Genomic DNA, 9587 nt, shown 5'->3' on the forward strand with positions numbered 1-9587 from the left:
AGATTATCCATTAGTCTGTAAGACCAGATCAAGGAAAAGAATAACGTTAACAAAATGATTAATGTAACTGAGGCACAGCTTATAAAATGAAAGATTTTCCTTGACACACTTCATTCAACATTTACTAGGGACTTGGAAGGATATAAAAGCAGAAAATCCCAAAGTTTGTCATCAACAAATTTATGATAGACTAAAGTCAAGACAGCCCTTGAAGAAATATCTCTGCAATTTAAGAAAATCTGGGAGGCATTGCACCATAGAAAATAAGAATCCTGGCTTTGGAATCATCAAAGGACAAACCAGGACTCAATCAAGACATACCCTGGGAGAGCCTCTTAATCCCTCTGAGCTTCAGATTTCCCCTCTATAAAGTGGGGATAATAACACCTACTCAGTGGGGTAAGTGTGAGGATTATGTGTGATTAAGTATGTAAATTGTCTGGCATGAAGCCTGTGTCACGGTGGTTACTCAACACATGCCAATGCCTTGCTTCTTGATTATGCTATTAGTGTTTTCATCTTAGCTATACCTAAGTAACCATGGTGAGGTGACATGAAAAGGAAGACTTCTTGCAAGTGTTATGGAAATGCTGGGGTTTTTGAGAAAAAGCTAACTCAAACAAACAAAAACTCTAAATTCCAGAAAAATGATTAGAAAAGAAAGAAGTAGTAAGAGTCAAGAAACTTGGTTATAACAATAGTGATGACAAATGCTAGAGGATGTAGAAGTCAGTTAATGATGGAACATTCCCAGTTGAAAGAGACTCCGCTCCAGAACACACTACAATTTGCTGTTTCAATAAAGTAAGATGTGACCTGAAGTTCGAGAAAGAATCATATATTTATAGCTAAGTAGAAACAAAGAACTGGTTGCAGAAGTTCTCAGATCAAAATTTATTTGCAAAAACCTTTTAGGATCTGTACGACAGCTCCTGGATATTCAAAGTGTTTGAACCATAGACTTACTTAAAAACTACCAAGTAGTAGTATACTGCCTAGTATACTAAGTATACATTTTTGTATTGGACATATTTTAAAACTTTCCATAGAAATCCTTGTTAACTTTGGTGCTATCATCAGCGACAGATGTCTATAACACTTTTCAAGTATTTTCATACCTGCATTTTAAGTTTTTATGTGTTACCATCCTAAAAGATAAATAAGGCAGGTATTAATGTTCCCATTTTGTTGGTAAGTATATAGAGATTGTGAGGTTAAGCAGTTTGGGGGCATCTTTGTCACAAACTGGTCGGAAAATTGACTCTAACACTCTCACTCTTTTCAGCCCTCTTTTTATATAATAATTTTTTCTTCTCAAATGTATGATTCAATCTAATGCAGTTTTGAGCATATAATCAACAAAGATAAGTAGCTTCAAATACCTGCAATCCAACATGTACATAAGTATAACATGGGGATGACATAATGACATAAGAAATGTGTGAAAAATATGCTCTGTGAATTGAAAGGAGGGAGAGATCACATCAAGAAGGAAGGAAAGACAGGAGGTAGCATTCCAAGGGAGCATGGTGGGTGGTATTTTCACAGAAAATGCAGAGGAAGAGATTCCACAGAAGAGAGAGACAGCAGACAATATTTTCAGGTATCAGAGAGGGAAAATCTGGCCACAGCCTAGGGTACCACATAGACAGGGAAAAAATGGGAGTTGGAAAATTAGATTGATGCCATATTGTAGAAGCATTCGATGCCTGGGTGAGGAGTTTGTATTTAATTGTGCAAACACTCTGGATACTTCCTAGAGGAGAATCATTTAAATTTCTACAAAGGAAAAAAAAGTAGAAGGGTTAGTTGCTCAGTTGTCGCCAACTCTTTGCAACCCCAAGGACTACAGCCTGCCAGGTTCCTCTGTCTACAGAATTCTGCAGACAAGAATACTGGAGTGGGTTGCCATTCCCTTCTCCAGGGGATCTTCCCAACCCAGGGATTGCAAACCTGCCTCTATCTTCCACTGAACTATGAATGTAATTCTTTATATACTGGTCACTGTGGCTAGTCTCTAAACTCCTAAAGAATGAAAACTATATCTTAATTATCTTTAAATTTCAGTGGCAAGATTACTTTGCAAAGCACACACAAGCACTTCAAAGTTTTCCAGAAGAAACAAGTAAGTATGAATGAACTAAGGGATGAATCAATGAGCTAAAAACAAGACATGAAAAGGAAGGGGATAAATATAGGAAATCATGTGAAAGAAACCCTACTATTTGGACTGGATGGACTCAGCAGGAAGCAGTGAAGAGGAAAGAGAGGAATGAGTTTGAGTCTTTGCTTCAGAGTAGCTAGGACAATGATAGGTATCAAAAACAGGGAGGAAGGAACATCGAGTTTAGTTGAGATAGGTGATGATCAGGGTAATAGATTATTATTAATGAAAAATAGAGGTTTTAAAGATCATGATAAATTATACATACTACTCTATATAAAATAGATAACTAATAACGACCTACTGTATAGCACAGGAAACTCAATACTCTATAATGGCCCATATGGGAAAAGAATCTTTAAAGGAGAGGATAGATATATGTGTCTAAATTACTCACTTTGCTGTATACCTGAAACTGACTCAGTATTGTAAATCAGTTATCCTCCAATAAAATTTTTTTAAAATACATTACAGATTTTTACTTACATATAATCCATTTACAACGATTTCCGTGCAATGTTACCCCACAATAAATCTTTTTTACACGAAAAAATAAATAAAGATCATCATAATTGATTACCTGTAATGTTAATGGAACCTTGGGAAGAAAACTAGATACCAGATTACAAAACAAACAAACTGAAGTTGCTCAGTCATGTCCAACTCTTTGCAACCCCATGGACTGTAGCCTGCCAGGTTCCTCTGTCCATGGGATTTTCCAGGCAAGAATACTGGAGTGGGTTGCCATATCCTTATTAACCCAAGAAATTTGTAAAATTCATCTGTGCACAATCCCAATATTGGGAGAACTCAGAGACTAGCAGAGTTGACCACTGTACAAATAGCAAGCTTAATGTAGTTAAGTGCTATAAAAGAGGCATAATCCCATGACAATGAGCACAGCACCTCAAACATGTTTGAGAGGTTTTTCAGTGAATGAGTGGGTCAGTTTGTTTGTGAATAAGTGAATGGTGGCTCAGCAAAACCTGCAGAATGCAAAACTGATTTCTGTTTTGTGTACCCACATTTAATGTAATCCACAGTTCTTTTTAATAACTGTATCAACCAAAGTTCTTAAAAATATCTGAAGACAATTAAGACAGATATATGAGACGTGCTGATTCATTTCCAGGTATTTTAAGGCTTTTCACTTCACTATGACAGCCTTCTTCTCTTGTCAGGAAAACATGTAAGGTTGGCAAAGTCTGGATAAAAGTATAAATAAATGGGTCAGTTCTTACACAGGGTTATGGTTGACAAAGCACATAAACCATATGACCATCACACACACACACATTCACACACACACACACACACACACACACACTCACACTAAAGCCCACTGAGTCAAATCCAAGTTTGCTAAGCAGAAGCAGAGCCAAAGGTTGGAAACCAATGAGAGAAGCCACGGCAGCCCTCAGTGAGGTATAGCAAAGCAGGCAAAGAGCGAGCAAGGCTACAGGAATTGCCAAACAGCTGAGCAGGGACCTATCACAATTGCTAAAAGGGTTCCTATCCACTTGTGTGGTTCCAAGAGGTACAGGAAAATGCAATAAAAGAAAACAGGCAGAATAATCCTGGTCCCTAGTCATTGTTAGCAGTGGACATTTCTTACAGGCAGATGTATAGAGTTTCTGTTTTCAAAAAATACCATCTGCAGCTTTCAACAAAAATGTTTCAAGTTGTTCTCTTTCATACAGACATGGACTTAAAGAGTTTTTTAACTTTTGAAAATATAGTATATTGAAGTTATGCTTTGATAATGATCTATTAGTTTAGGGAGATTCCAGTCCAGAAAAAAAAAAAAAAAGAGCATTAAAAACTATAGAAAAGAATCAAAAAGAATAGAAAACAATTGAGCATTAACATTTCTGGTGTGCATGCCATCATTCTCCCCCACCTGACTGGGACAGAAAAGGCCCAATCCAAAGGTCCTTGAATTGACCTGGTTACTCGGGAGACTCAGTGCCAATTCCCTATAGCAGGACAGCAGGGGACTTGCGGCTGAAAAGTTCAGTTCTGCGCATGCGTCAGAAAGACAGGCGCTGCAGTATAACATTGTTGTTCAATGGCCCGGGTCCTGTCACACTGTTTGCGACCCCGGGGACTGCAGCGTGGGAGTATGATACAGTCGCACAAAATGCAGCGATTTCATCAACAGTGCCGCGCAGCCAGTGGAAAGGTAAGTAGAAAGAATGATAGTTGCATGGATGAGGTGACAACTCATGTTGGCAACATGACCACCTCACAGATGACCAGGATGTTCAGGCAACTCTCCTGACTCTGAGTTCAACAACTGTGGTGTTTTCTGGCTTACTTACTTCCAAGTCTGGGCTCAAGACTCCTTCTTGGTGAAAGTATGTATCTTCCCTCACGTCTGCCCCAGCTCCTGAAGGTCAAAGAAAAAAGCCAACAACCACCAGGTACAAATCTCAGAGAACTCTAGGAAGCAACTGACATGAGAACCCAAGAACTTTTCCAGAGAAGTACACATTTAAAATCGTTTTTCGAATGAAGTCATAAAAAGCCTCACTCAAAAAAAAAAAAAAAAGCATTTCCGGTGTGATGATTTCTTTGGCCAAAATGCATATAAGTGGTGCTTCTGTAATTAAAGATTCCAAATAACAGAAATGTTCAGTTTTGATTTCACATATTGTAGGTATTATTGGTATCTCAACTTCATTTTCCTCAGATTTTATACCAATAGATATGGGAGTAGGCTCTGTGGTATTCTTGCTTGATGAGTAATCTTACCATGGTTGTAAGATTGGCACTCCATCTACCTAGAGACACAATAGCCCCAGCAGAAACTGTGAAGTGACAAAATGAAGGAAGGCGTATGTACTGTTCAATGGTAAGGTGGCATTTTCACATCATAAAGAATTTGCAGTGTTACCTGGTATGTTATTTGTTTATGAAAACAGCTATTGCAAAATTACAGGAGACATGAGAAAACAGATTATGGAGGAACATAGAGTGTGGACAAGGAATAATCAAAGTACTTCAACATGGTCTGAAAATTTCAGAATAAGTTATTTGGAGCCATTGTTAAGGACTTTGGGCCTCAAGTGGTCAAGGACTAACGTTAAAACGTTTACCTGGCAATAACATTTGGCACAAGCTCCACTGCAATCAATATGAAGGAGATGATCAAATAATTTGGTCAAATTGTGATTTCATTAAATCAGTCAGGGATTTCTAATCTAGGAACCAGGCAAGTTTCAGAGGCTCCTGGGGCTCCTGTTATTTTGTAACTATAGAAAAGTGAAAGTGAAAGTCACTCAGTCCTGTCGGACTCTGCGACCCCATGGACTGCTGCAGCGGGTAGCCTTTCCCTTCTCCAGGGGATCTTCCCAACCCAGGGATCAAACCAGGTCTCCTGCATTGCAGGCGGATTCTTTACCAGCTGAGCACAAGGGAAGCAAGAGAAAGCAAACTGATCTCTTACATTCATTTCGTGATTCTTCAGTGCCTCCCCTTATCATCCACGGTTGGAAATGTCTGTTCTGTTCCTCAACAGTTGTCTGATCTGATGAAGGGCCCTTTGTTCCATCAAAGAGGCTGCTCATCCTCACCATTTTGTTTCTTAACACTTTAGAACTTTTATGAAAGATCTCATCAAGGAGACACCAGGTGTCAAAGCACCCTAAAAGCTGTAGATAAAGATCAAGAGCTTAAAGGCAATGTACATGCATGTGAAACATTTGCTGGGGGCCTGATTCCCAGGCAAGAACATGGAAACAGCTGTCTCCCTGGAGTTTAAGTTCTTACAGTTAAGGAGATATGCTATTTCCAAATCAGATTAGACGAATTAAAATACAGACTGTCCTTCTGCAGTTACACAAAGTATATGCTTAGTTTTAATCAAAACAATTGCTGGGGATAGAAGGACTTCATTCAAATTAATTAAAGAGTGTGTGTGTGTTATGAAGGAGAGAAAGACAGAAAATGTGCATGTGTGTATGTGTATGAACTGATCTGGGGAAATCAGAAGAGTTTCAAGCTCAGTAGTTACTTTTAACATATTCTTTTTTTCACTGGTTTTAAGCAAATAGATTGTTTTGTGCTTTGATGTAATTTTCAAGTTTCTTGCGCTTGGAATTTGTTGATCTGTTTATATCTGTGAATATACAGTTTTCATCAAATTTATAAAGCTTCTAACCATCATTTCTTCCACTATATTTTCTGCCCTCCCTCATTCTACATCCTTACCATGGGCACTACAATGACATGTATGCTTGTCCATTTGAAGTTGTACCACTAATCACTGATGTTCTGTTCTTTTCGGTCTTTTTTCTCTGTGTATCATTTTGAGTAGTTTCTACTGCTGTGTCTTCAAATTTATTGGTCTTTTCTTCTACAATATCTAATCTATGCTTAATCTCATTTCATATATTTTTTTTATCTCAGACACTATGGTTTTTATCTCTAGAAAACTGATTTGGATGATTTGTATATCTTCCATGTTTCTACTTAACAAATTCTTCTGGCTTCTTGAATATATGGAATACAGTGATGGTGATTGCTTTTATGTCTTTGTCAACTGATACTGTCATCTGTGTCATTTCAGTGTCAGTTTTGATTGATTTTGCTCCTCATTATTTGCTGTATTTGCATGCTTCGTCACATGTTGACAATTTTTTATGGGTACCAGCATTTTGAACTTCACTTTGTTAGATGTTAGTTTTTTTTTGTATTCCTATAAATATTTTTGAACTTTATTCTGTGAAGTTAAATTACTTGAAAACAGTTTGAGCCTTTCAGGCCTTGCTTAGTTAGTAGAACTAGAACTACCTAGTTTAGTCTAGGTTTTGCTTTAGTCTAGGTTTTACTTTATTTTCTGTGATACTAGGAAAAGACCCTTCTTAGTACTCTATCTGATACCTCCTGAATTATGAGATTTTCCACTCTGGCCACTGGGAACAGGTATTATTCCTGACCCTGTGTGAGCTTCAGACACTATTTTCCTTAATGCTCTTGAATGGTTCTTTCCCAGCCCTGAATTTCCTGCCACATGCTTGCTCATCTCTGTCATTCTTTTCCCTTTTAGGATCTCTCATGTTTGGTATTCTGTCCTTCCCATTCTAGCTGCACTGTCTTCCCCAGATGGCCTCTTCACCTCAGAGAGACTGGGTACATCTTCTTATGTTCTACTTTATGTACTGAAATCTAGAAACTTCCTAAAGGAAATAAACTGGGACAGTTGCAAAGATCATTTTATTTGTTTTCCATCTATCAGGGACTGCAGGCTTCGTTGCCTGATGTCCAATACCTTGAGGGTTGTCGTTTCACTATCCAGTTTTTAGTTGTTTAAGGAGGGAGGGTAAATCCAATCCCTATTACTCAATTTTCATTGAAAGTAGAAGTTCTCAAGTCCAATCATTACTAAACTACTTAAAAATTTATACAGCAATGAGCACCAAGGCATAATGCAAAGTTTGGAGGTGCTATTCATGAGTGAAAAGAAAGACTAAATGAACAGAGGGACTTCCCAGGTGGCACCAGTGGTAAAGAACTCACCTGCCAATACAGGAGATGTAAGAGATGCAGGTTTGACCCCTGGGTTCTTGTCTGGAGAACCCCATGGACCGAGAAGCCTGGCAGGCTATAGTTCATAAGGTTACCCAGAGTTGGACACAACTGAAGGGAATTAGCGTGCGTGCAAATGAATAGAAAAAAGAGAAAGTCTGCTGAAAACTTATCTTCTAAAAGACAATTTTGTTAACCATTTGTTAATCATTGACAAGTCTTTGTGTTAAAAAAAAATTGGAGATAAATCATTCTGCAAATGTGAAAATTTTGCTTTAATTCACAATAATCTGAAATTTTGAGACTTGGAACTAGCAGAAAAAGGTCACAGTTATAATAATTTGATCTTCTCATGGTGGGAAGAATGTCATACTTAGGAGTGTCTTTATGAAGAGAAAGAATCACGCATGGCACAGTGCCAAACATACACACAATAAATGCTGTGCAATGATAATTATTACTGCAGGAGAATATAGAAAATGATGACCAATAAAGAATATAAAATAGTCTGAGATAGTTATGACACAATGTCAAACTACTAGGTACTTTTAAAAACTGTATTGATTTGCTAAAAAAAGAAATGTGTGTTTAAAGATTCTATGAAGACATGGAGCTTCTGGGATACTCAAATGGATATTTCTGGGCAGGGACTACACAAGTATTCATTTTACATCTACTTATTAATCTGTCCCTTTATATTGTATGCACTTTTCTAAGTTTTGATTATAGTACACAGTTATCCCTTTTTATTTTTACAATATGAGAAACCATAAAACAGCCAGTTTCAATTGTCAACTTTGAAACTAAAAAGTGGAATAATTCTAATCTTCATAAGAAATCATCATGTCATTATAATACACTATTTACAAGTTTAAATAAAAATTGAAGAGAGTCTAATTATTAAGGTATAATTAAGGTATAATTATTCACCTCCATTTTCCAGATAGAAACACTAGGGCTTGAAAGGCTACATGACTTGTCCAAGACCAGACACAATAAAGATTTAGTGGAGTTATGTTATAGCCACTGCACCATAATGCTACATTTTTCTTGATTTCATAACAATGAAGCATATGAAGGGCAATATGGCAGACTAATGGTTAACTTCAAGCATTCATTTCTCCATGCTTTCTTTTTTTTTTTTTTTGGAGCTGAGAAAAGCACAATTTATTGGTCACGCGGACTGACAGACGTGGGGATGTGAGATGCGTATCCATCCTCCTGAATTCACGCACACTTCTGGATTTGGTTTCCTACATTAATTTCGTTAGGTCAAAAAGCAACAGACACACAAAAACGTCACCAGTCCATCCTCCTAGTAACCAAGGAAGCAGGGCCAAAAGCCACAGAGTTCAGAAAGAAAAGACTGCTTTGAGGGCCAGGAACCAAGAGGCCCACCCTCCCCAGCAGCGAGTGGGAAAGCTGGTTTTCTGTAGCAACTAAGGAACAGCAAAGACTTTTCCATCAGCGCGATGAGAAACTGCTCGTGGCGCGGCTCATTCCACGGCCTCGCGGTGCCTGCCCACCTGGAGCAGGGCACAGGGGACTTGGCACAAGCCTGGCATCGCCAGTGTGGGCTGACGCCGGATCTCTTTACTGGAGAGCAGGAATTTATTTTCCTTCTACTTCTGACCGAAGAACTCGGGTGACCCAGAGAGATCCCCGTTCACACGGGCTCAGCTAGATCCCAGCAGCTTTAGCTATAGCAGTTTGCATCACTGAAGCTAGACAAGGCCAGGTTCACTGTACCCAAATTAAACACACACTCAGAGCTCCCTAAAGGTCAAGCCCTGCCTCATTCCAGGAGGGCACTGGCCTTCATTTTTAATGCTTTGTCCAAACCACTCAGGACATACTGTTTTGAACTGGAAGGGGTGGGGTGGTCTGGGAATGT

This window comes from Odocoileus virginianus, chromosome 30 (genome assembly GCF_023699985.2).
Source record: "Odocoileus virginianus isolate 20LAN1187 ecotype Illinois chromosome 30, Ovbor_1.2, whole genome shotgun sequence".
Taxonomy (NCBI): domain Eukaryota; kingdom Metazoa; phylum Chordata; class Mammalia; order Artiodactyla; family Cervidae; genus Odocoileus; species Odocoileus virginianus.